At 35.6% G+C, this 11,429-nt stretch overlaps 1 pseudogene; it reads right to left on the bottom strand.

The window, feature by feature from the left end:
• Positions 1 to 1,944: 1,944 nt before the first annotated feature.
• Positions 1,945 to 3,682, bottom strand: LOC126061306 (tigger transposable element-derived protein 1-like; annotated as a pseudogene).
• Between the last annotated feature and the right edge of the window lie 7,747 nt (positions 3,683 to 11,429).

The raw sequence follows: 11,429 nt of genomic DNA on the forward strand, positions 1-11,429 counted from the left end.
TTTTCTTCATAATTTAATGTACTTTTAAAGTTTTTTGGAAACCTTCAAATAAATCCCACATTGGAAAAACAGACTTACTTTCTAGTAAAGATGATAACAGTGGTTACAACTTGATACTAGTTGAAGAAACAGACAAAAGTGCTTTGATATTGTACAGTATGTTAATATTTAGTAAGTATTCTGAGTGGTATTGGCCTGATATTTCAGCTTCACTAATTTTTCAATTTCATTTTCAAAAGAGTACAAGAGGAAATGTGGTTTGAAGATCCAAGTCGAAATTCTAGCATTTATTTTTAAAAGCAATAAACACATTTTATTTCTTCTGTATTAAAAATGGTTTAGGTGAACCCATAGAACTTGGCCGTACTTGGTTAAATATACTCAACGTACCCAAAGCATAATTACTGTTAAGTAGCAACCCCCTTTTCATTCTGTCCATTGCATCACAGAAGCAATGGAAGCAAGAGTGGAATAGAAAACAGAACGCACTTGGAAAAATTATGTGAAACAATAATATAGTTAACAGCTATTACTTTTGATACACATAAGGAATTGGGAGTAAGAAGTTAAAGAAAAGGCTTCAACCTTGTAAAATAAATTTGCTTAATTGTTGGTATTGTTGCTGCTGATTATGCTACTGTTGTTAATTCAAATATTTGCCTGAGGGGAATATTCCAACCAAGTAATCAAAAGATAGCTACCGAAATGTGTCAAGTGTTCTGTGATAAAACAAAGAGAATTTTCTTAATTTGGTTGGTAAATATTTTATTACTTGGTTTTCCAACCTTTTTTAAGAAGGACAAGAAATGAGGAAATCTCAAATTAATTAGTATTTAATAAGAATAGCTTGTCCTCTATTACTTATTCAACAGCTTTCACTCATGGAATTTATTACACATTGCAAATATTACCTCATCAATCACTACACAATGAGGGCAGAAAACATGACAAGAGTTAAATAATTTCAAAGAGCTTCCAATATTAATATCGTGGTCTATTTACAGAAAGTAAATATAATCCTAGTTATGTGATCATACTGGGTTTCATAGAGGATGGAAACATCAATCTAGGTCCCAGGGGAAAACTGACAAAACGTTACTTCAGTGGTTGAATATAATTAGAGCAGTGGTTTTAAAATGTGGCTTATGCTGAAGAGATCAAATGTAGAAAAAGTAATCAAAGGTCCTGTACCTCAATGCTCCAAGAATGAGATAAGCTAAGGCTTCAGTTATTAATAAGCCATATTACTAAAGAAAATGATGGTTCTGATCTGGTGTCAAAGCTTCTAAGTTGTATGAACTATTTAGGCCAGTAGGAACTACATAGAAGTTTTCTTTTAGCATACAAAACTGTACTGTGCTATTCAGAGCGAGTTTACTGAGACTACCAAAGAGTAGCTTTAGTGCTTGGAAAATCTGTAATACTTTTTATCTTCTGTTTTAATTCTAAAATCAGTATTGCCAGCAAAGTGTGTGTCTTAGATGTTAGTTCTCAAAACACACACACACACACACACATACACACATCAAGACTTTGATGGGGAGAAGCTTTACTCAGGAACGACAAAAGGACTATAGGTATACCTCAGAGGTATCGCGGGTTCGGTTTCAGACCACTGCAATAAAGCAAATATCACAATAAAGTAGGTTACACAGATTTTTTGTTTTCCCAGTGATTATAAAAGTTATGTTTACACCACACTGTAGTCTATTAAGTGTGCAATATGATTATGTCTGAAAAAACACTGTTCCGTCTCATTGCCATTGAATAGATGCTGACTCATAATGACCTATAGTACAGAGTAGAACTGCCCCATAGGGTTTCCAAGGAGCAGCTGGTGGATTTGAACTGCTGACCTTTTGGTTAACAACCTGAACTCTTAACTACTGCACCATCAGGGCCCCTTAATTAAAAAATACTTAATCACTAAGTAAATACTAACCATCATCTGAGCTTTTTGCTGGTGGAGAGGTCTTGCGTTGATGTTGATGGCTGCTGGCTGATCAGGGCGTTGGTTGCTAAAGATTGGGGTGCCTGTGGCAATTTCTTAAAATGAGACAAAACTGAAGTTTGCCGCATCAGTTGACTCTTTCTATCACAAAAAATTTTTCTGTAGTATGCAGTGTTGTTTGATAGCATTTTACCCACAGTAGAGCTTCTTTCAAAATTGGAGTCAATTCTCTCAAATGCTTCTACTGCTTTATCAACTGTGTTTATGTAGTATTCTAAATCCCTTGTTGTCATTTCAACAATGTTCACACCATCTTCACCACGAGTGGATGCCATCTCAAGAAACCACTTCCTCTGCTCATTCGTAAGAGGCAACTCCTCATGCATTAAAGTTTTATTATGAGATTGCAGCAATTCAGTCACATCTCAGGCTCCACTTCTAATTCTAGTTCTCTTGCTGTTTCTACTGCATCTGCAGCCACTTCCTCCACTGACGTCTTGAAACTCTCAAAGTAATCCATGAGGGCTGGAATCAACTTCTTCCAAATTCCTGTTACTGTTCAAATTTTGACTGCCTCCCATGAATAACGAATGCTCTTAACTGGATCTAGAATGGTGAATCCTTTCCAGAAGATTTGCAATTTACTTTGCCAAGATCCACCAGAGGAATCACTACCTATGGCAGTTATATAGCCTTAGAATATTTATTTCTTAAATAATAAGACTTGAAAGTTGAAATTACTCCTTTATCTATGGGCTGCGGAATGGACGTTGCGTTAGCGGGCGTGAAAATAGCAATCTCTGTCAGAGCTCTTGGGTGACCAGGTGCATTGTCAATGAGCAGTAATACTTTGAAAGGAATCTTTTTTTTTCCTGACCAGTAGGCCTCAACAGTGGGCTTAAAATATTCAGTAAACCATTTTGTTAATAGATGTGCTATCTTCCAGACTTTGCTGTTCCCATTATAGAGTACAGGCAGAGTAGATTTAGCATAATTCTTAAGGGCCGTAGGATGTTTGGAATGGTAAATAAGCAGTGGTTTCAACTTAAAGTCACCAGCTGCCTTTGCCCCTAACGAAAGAGTCAGCCTGTCCTTTGAAGCTTTGAAGCCAGGAATCACTTCTCCTTTCTAGCTATGAAAGTCCTAGACGGCATCTTCTGATACAAAGCTGTTTTCTCTACATTGAAAATCTGCTGTTTAGTGCGCCACCCTCATCAATTATCTACCTAGATCTTCTGGATAACTTCCTCCAGCTTCTACATCAACACTTGCTCCTTCACCTTGCACTTTTGTGTTATAGAGACACCTTCTTTCCTTAAACCTCATGAACCTACCTCTGCTAGCTTCAAACTTTGTTTCTGCAGCTCCCTCACCTCTCTCAGCCTTCATAGAATTGAAGAGAGAGAGGGCTTTGCTCTGTATTAGGCTTTGGCTTAAGGAAATGCAGCTGATTTGATCTTCTAGGCAGACCACTAAAACTTTCTCCATACTAGCAATAAGTCTGTTTCACTTTCTTATCATTTGTGTGTTTGCTGGAGCAGCACTTTTAATTTCATTCAAGAACTTTTCCTTTGCATTCACAACTTGGCCAACTCTTTGGCACAAGAGGCATAACCTTCAGCCTATCTCAGCTTTTGATAGACCTTCCTCACTAAACTTGATCATTTCTAGCTTTCAATTTAAAGTGAGAGATGTGTGACTCTGCCTTTCACTTGAACACTTAGAGGCCATTGTAAGGTTATTAATTGACCTAATTTCAATATTGACATGTCTTAGGGAATAGAGGCCCAAAGAGGGGGAGAGAAATGGGGAAAAGGCTTGTGAGTGGAGCAGTCAGAACACACAAAATTTATTAATTTAGCTTGCCATCTTATATGCGTGCAGTTCGTGGCACCCCGAAACAGTTACAAAAGTAACAACAAAGATCACTGACCAAAGATCACCATAACAGAAAAAATAATGATGAAAAAGTTTGAAATATTGTAAGAATTACAATATGTGAGCACACGCTGTTGGAAAAATGGCAATAGACTTGCTTGACACAGGGTTGCCACAAACCTTCAATTTGTAAAAAACCACAGTATCTGTGAAGTGCAATAAAGCAAAGCACAATTAAACAAGGTATGCCTATACTGTAGTCATGGGGGACAGAGGATGCTACAATAAAGAGAACACTCTGACAATTAGATCTGCAAGGTCTCAAAGAGGAGAAAACAGTTTCTCTTTTATAGAGGCTGGGAGTAAACAAGGATAGGAAAAAAACAAAACAGGTGTGGGGAAACCGGATGAGTGGGTGACATCAACAGATAGTAAATTAGAATTTTTAATTAAGCTGAGGTCAACCTATTCTCCAAAAAGGGCCCTTAAAGGGGTAGTGTGTTGACCCAGGTAGAGGGTGGGTCAAACATCAGGGACTTAGGGGAAGGAGAGACAGTTACCCAAAGTTCGGCTCACAAGCACTTTATTTCTAGATTCACCCGTTGGGACAAGAAATTCAGGTACTCGTTTATGAGGCAAGGAATGGGAATTTTTAGGGTCTGTGCTTGGCTTGTTGCAGGTAAACAAGGGGTCATCCATGAATCTTATCTAAGTCATATGGAAGGGTGGTTGTTTGTGGCAAGTCTTTTTCCTGAATAAAAAGGGTAGAATGATTTCTATAACTGTTCCAGGATCACAGGTTTCAGGTAAAATTCAATATTAACGTTGTTAACATACTCATTATTTTACAGTCAGATTTTCTAATCTCCTATACAATTGACTGAATGAGTCACTCATTGAGTCAGTCGATAAAAGTCTGCAGAGTTACTGATGGTTTCATGAAGTCACTTATGGGTGTATGTCAATCTTCTCATAAGAAATAATTGAGAAACTGACATAGATAACTGTTTAAAAGTTACATTATAACAAAATTAGATTAGACTGTGAATCATCAGAAGAATATTATATACCAAGTTAGAGTCCTTAAAATATAATCTGAGAGTCAGGGCACTTGAGGTCCAGTGTCATAAATACTGTCAGCCAAAAAAATTATCTTGAATGTCTCAAAATGTTTTGTCTACTGCTGGTCATATTTCAACTATGAAAAATACATTCAGATAAAAAAAAAAAGATTGCTCAAAAACCCGTGACTGTTCGGAATAGCATGAAATTGTGAAGTACATGTATGGAGGAAAATAAAGACCATTTTATCTAAACAATTCATAAATTTTTTTTAACTAATGACTAATGATATTATTAGATGCTATTTCTATCTGATTATTTTAATATAAATTTTAAGTTCTTACTTTCAAAGAGTTTTCACATCAGTGTTTTTATTTAATACTTATAAAAACTCTTAGACTCATATAAGGCAGATTTTATTGGTTAAAATTTTCAGTTGAGTAATCTAATGCCTGAAGAGTTTAAGTGACTTTTGTTTAAAATCATTGTTGTCCTTAAGTGCCGTCTAGTTAGTTCCAACTCATGGCAAGCCCATGTACAACAGAGCAGAACACTGCCTGGTCCTGCACTGTCCTCAAAATCCTTGCTATGTTTGAGCCCATTGTTGCAGCCACTGAGTCAGTCCATCTCATTGAGGGTCTTCCTCTTTTTCACTCTCCCTCTACCTTACCAAGCATGACGTCCTTCTCCAGGGACTAGTCCCTCAGATAACATGTCCAAAGTATGTGAGAGGAAGTCTTCTCATCCTCACTTCCAAGGAGCACTCTGGCTGTACTTCTTTCAAGACAGACTTGTTCATTATTCTAGCAGTTCATGGTATATTCTTCACCAACACCATAATTCAAAGCATCAATTCTTCAGTCTTCCTTATTCGTTGTTCAGCTTTTGCATGCATATAAGGCGATTGAAAACACAACGGCTTGAGTCAGGCGTGCCTTAATCCTCAAAGTGATATCTTTGCTTCTAAACACTTTAAAGAGGTCTTTTGCAGCAGATTTGCCCAGTGCAATACAGCGTTTGATTTCTTTTTACTTCATGGGCATTGACTGTGGATCCAAGTAAAATGAAATCCTTGACAGCTTTGATATTTTCTCCATTTATTATGATGTTGCTTATTGGTTCAGTTGTGAGGGTTTTTGTTTTCTTTATGTTGAGTCGTCATCCATACTGAAGGCTAGTCTTTGATCTTCATTGGTAAGTGCTCCGAGTCCTCTTTGCTTTCAGCAAGCAAGGTTGTGTCATCTGCATACTGCAGGTTGTTAATCAGTCTTTCTTCAATCCTGATGCCACATTCTTCTTCACATAGTCCAGCTTCTCAGATTATTTGCTTAGCGTACAGATTAAATAAGTATGGTGAAAGGAAACAACCATGAAGCACATTTTTCCCGATTTTGAACCATACAGTATCCCCTTGTTCTCTTGGAATGACTGCCTCTTGGTCTATGTACAAGTTCACCTTAAACACAATTAGATGTTCTGGAATTCCCATTCTTTGAAGTGTTATCCGTAATTTGTTATAATCCACACAGTCAAATGCCTTTGCATAGTCAATAGAACACAGGTAAATATCGTTCTGGTATTCTCTGCTTTCAGCTAAGATCCACCTGACATCAGGCATGGTATCTGCCATTCCATGTCCTCTTTTGAATCTGGCTTGAATTTCTGGAAGTTCCCAGTTGAAGTACTGCTGCAACCATTTTTGAAGTATCTTCAGCAATATTTTACTCGCGTGTGATATTAATGATATTATTCTATAATTTCCACATTTCATTGTATCACCTTTCTTTGGAGTGGGCACAAATATGTATCTCTTCTAGTCAGTTGGTCAGGAAGTTGTCTGCCAAATTTCTTGGCATAGACGAGTGAGCACATTGAAATACTTCCATTGTTTAAAGTCATAACGACCCGTGTATTTCTATTGTTGGATATTTTATACTTCTTTTTAGAGGAAAAAAAAAAATATATAAATTGAAATGTGAACACTAAATACTTATTCAACTCTTTTTTGCAATAAAGCTACTTGATGTGCACACGGACTCTTTCTGTCTCCCAGGCACTATAAGAAAAAAAAAAAAAAGTAAAGTTCTTAAAGGTACTATTTGATGGCTAAGTTTTTCTGTGTGTAAGTCACTTAGAGCAGCATTAGATGAAAAACAAAATTTTGGGAAAATATGCTATTTTGATTACCATAAGTAACCTAGTTGAAAAGAATGCCGATCTTTGCATTGGTGTGTGAATACAGATGACCTGCCATTATTATTTTGACTCCTTAGGGGTATTTTAACTTATTCATCAAATATTTATAGATCAGCCACTAGAAGCCAGGCCACTGACAGAATTAGGAGACTATTTATTAATTTAGATGAACACATATTTATTGCACTTCTACTGAATTCACTGATATCTTGCCAGCTGCAGAGAATATAGCTATTAAGCAGACAGACAAGAACCCTAAACTCAAGGAACTGAAACTGAATTACAGACTTTGAAGCAGTCTTTGAGAGTGTCAAATGCCATCTATTTACAATAGTAGCAGTAGGAATAATAACAATAATAACCAAAAATTTTAAATGACTTCTCTAAGTTTAAGAAGTAAATAGTCTAACGGAAAGGTCTAAAATCCTGACCATTTATTTTGGCATACGGGGTAATGACTGCATGTGATCCAGGGTTTTGCCATTGCTTTTAAACAGTAGTTCTCATAGCAAGGTAGAGGAGAGCTGATGAATTCAGGTCCTGACAGTTTTTACTTTAAGAGATAGCTTATAATTGTTAAGGGATTTATTCTTATAACAGTGGTGGATATCAGATAATTGAAATCATGTGGATATTAGAAGAAGTAATTGGAAAATGAAGTCTGTGAACATATTCATAGGAGTCTGGGAGTCCAGTTCTTCAGTTCAGAACTCAACTTATATCTCACTGATAATTTGTCAGATTGTCATACTGTGGTGGGTTGCAAGTTGCTATGATGCTGAAAGCTGTGCGACCAATATTTCAAATACTAGCATGGCCACCCAAGGTAACCAGGTTTCAGCAAAGCTTCCAGACTAAGGCAGACTAGGAAAGAGGCCTGGAAATCTGCTTAAAAAAATTAGCCAACAACAAAAACTCTACGGGTCACAGTAGAATATTTTCTGATACAGCGCTGGACGATAAGTTCCCAGTTGGAAGACACTATATAGTAGTCACAACAATAGACTCAAGCATACTAATGATTATTTGAATGGCACAGAACCAGGCAATGTTTCCTTCTGTTGTACATAAGGTCACCATGAGTCAGAGTCAATTTGAGGGCAGCTTTTTTTTTTAACAACATAATTATATCCGAGTTCTACAAAGTTTATACAGAGTTGTGTTTTCCTAAGTCAATGAATAGAAATTATACTGAAATGTTTAATTGCTCTACTGTCCTAGCTTTATATTATATTCTCTTTGTCATCTTACAAGAATTGCCTGGCTTGGGTGTTAATGTCGTTAAGAGACAAGGTGGAATGAGAGTCCCATTGTTATTTTTGTTGTTGTTGTTAGATGCCCTTGAGTCAGCTCTGACTCGTTGCGACCTTATCGATAACAGAACAAAATGTTGCCTGATCCTGAGCCAAGTCTCATTGCTAGAAGATGTTTAATCAATAGTGCTTTAACTTTATCATCTTTTTTTTTTTTTTTTGAATGACTTTGAAAAACAGTTAAAGGAAGCAATGGCATTGCTGTGCGACTTTGCAACCAAAATAGCTGAGGAATTTAGGTTTTAAAATCAAAGCTATGAGCTAGTTTTAAATTTTGACAGTTATGTTTAATAAAGAGAGAACTATCCAAAGGAAAGAATATTGGTCAATTTGAAGTGGATTTAGAACAGCACTGTCCTGTAGAACTTTTGTAATGATACAAAATTTCTGTGTCTATGATACAGCTCATGTCTGTGCTATCCAATATGGTAGCCAACACTAATCTAGTACTACTACTGCTGGCTACCGTATGAGACAGCACAGTTTTAGAACATGAATTTCATTGCATAGAATGTTAATTAAAATTCTTAGGTGATTATCTAGAAGGTTTTTGATGATGTCCAAGATTGTAACATATCGTGATGTTATCTTTTGACAGCAAACTATGCTGTCCCTAATTTTTTTTAGTGTTGAAATAGTAAGTGTATAATTTTACATTATAAAACTCCATTTTCTTCACATGTATAGGAATTAATATTGTTTTCTTCATCCTTCTTAAGGTTATGTCCAGCCAAGATATTTTCCTTCAGTAGTAAAAATAGCAGGAAATTAAAATATGCTTTTTTAAATAGACCATTTGAAAAATAAGCACATGGTTACCAAAATACATTCTCTTGAGTCTTAAATTTATGATAAATATAAATGTAAAATATAACATAAATTAGCTCTGCATTTCTGATGTGAGGATAACATTATTCTTCTCAAATTGTTCTGCTAGAATGCAGTTTTATATCGAGTGATATTCATTTTATATTTTATTCCTACACAATGTTAAAATGATATAACTAACTACAAGTAACCATTTATTAGTGATCACTCATCGAGAAACTGAAAGCATTTCTTCTATAGCATACCCTTTTGAAATATATTCTGATGAACTATTTTGTAGGGGAGTTAATTCCCACGTTCATAAATTAGCACTTTGCATGAGCTACTGACTTCCTATCATAAACATTTATTTTGAACAGACTGAACTACTGAAAGCAGCTGCTTACAGTGATCAATTTCACCCATCTCCCCACTTCTATTGGCACAACTTAAAGATTTCATAATTTTCCTTTCACAGTAGAATAGCAACATTGCTCTTTCTCTAATGCCTTTTTGTAAAGGCAGATATGTATTAGAAAACACTGAGACTGGTTCATCTGTTCTTATCTCTTTTATATCCATTGCCTGCTTACCCTTGATAACATAAATATAATTATCATACACCTTAGTCAGTAATAGAAACAGATTAGCTTTTTATACCAACAATCTTTTCAGCTTTACAATAGCTTTTGCAAAGCCAGAATTGACTATCTGTTTTTATGACCATGTTTAATGTGTTTTGGTTCAAGTTTTCCATATTATCTTTCTTATGACTTTGCTACATGATATATCCTGAGTCAGGACTAGAATTTTACTAAATTTTCTGCACATGATATTGTATTCCAGTGCTTTTACATTCTAGGAGTGCGTTCCTAAAACCCACAGCGGGTAAAGAATTCTATTTTTCCATTAAAACAATAGCAGAAATGCATGTACAAAAAAGGGCAGGTAATATCACGGAGAAGCTGGTTAAAAATAGGTATTTAATAGGTCTCAAATATGGCAAATCTTGGAACTGAACATTACTTCACTTGTAATTATCCAACCATTTCCAGAAGCTTTGTTTCCAGCTGGGGGAATGAATACATCAATTTTTAGAGAGCTGTGCTATGACTTAGGAAAAATTCAGAGATACCAGGATAATATTACCTTATAATTAAAATGTTAAACAAGCGAATAAATGTTTTGGAATAGAGACTATTAATTCAGTAAGCTGTCCTACTTATTATCGATGCTTTGTCATATAGCTAATCATTTAAGATTAAAATATTATATTTAAAACAATCAGACATTTGGAAAAGAACTTTTCAAATCAAATCAAAATAATGTTTTGCAAAAGATAAAGACAAACATAAATGGGATAAAGAAAAAACTCAGAAAACTGTAGGTTATTAAACCAATAGATGTAAGACTTGATCATTTGAAGAAAGAAAAACTATAAAAAAAATATAATGAAATAAGAAAAGTATTGCATGTACTGTGGTGGTTGTTGTGTGTAGTAGTCAATTCTGACTCCTAGCAACCCTAGATGACAGAGTAGGACTGCCCCATAGGGTTTCCTAAGCTGTAATATTTAAGGGAGCTGATTGCCAGGTCTTTTCTCATGCAGAGTTGCTGGTGGGTTCCAACTGCCAAGATTTTGATTAGCCACTAAGCACTTAACCATTGTACCACATGGGTTTCCAGTATTACATGTAGGGAAGATAATATAAAAAAAAGATTTTTTTTTTTTTGTAATTTGTGAAGGTGTCCTTATACTTGCTTTGTTTACACCCATAATACAATACCCTAGAAAATACTGCTTGTTCTATCCTCCTATTATTCTCTATATTCAACTCCCTCTCATTGACTCAGTTCTGCTACCCTTTCCCAAGCTGACAGATGTCTCTGCTTCTTCTAGTAGTTTCCAAACTGAATTCTCAATTCCACACTTCTTCCATAATTACCATTCCACCCAGGAGTTAGAATGATTCTTTTAAAAAATACAAGTCATGTATCTCTGATTTTTCAAAACTCTTGATTTTACTCAGTAGGAAATCAGAAATTCTTCTTGTGGCTCATCTATTTCTAAATAATTTTTCTTTGGCTACTGGTTTGACTTTAACTCTTATCATCCCCTGCCCCTTATTCACTCAACCACAGACCAGATTTACACAGAAATCAGTATGACTTATTATGCTTCTCATGGAGGGCTCTGCTCCAGGGTCTTCAAGGCTTTCTAG

Source organism: Elephas maximus, chromosome 18 (assembly GCF_024166365.1).
Source record: "Elephas maximus indicus isolate mEleMax1 chromosome 18, mEleMax1 primary haplotype, whole genome shotgun sequence".
NCBI lineage: Eukaryota > Metazoa > Chordata > Mammalia > Proboscidea > Elephantidae > Elephas > Elephas maximus.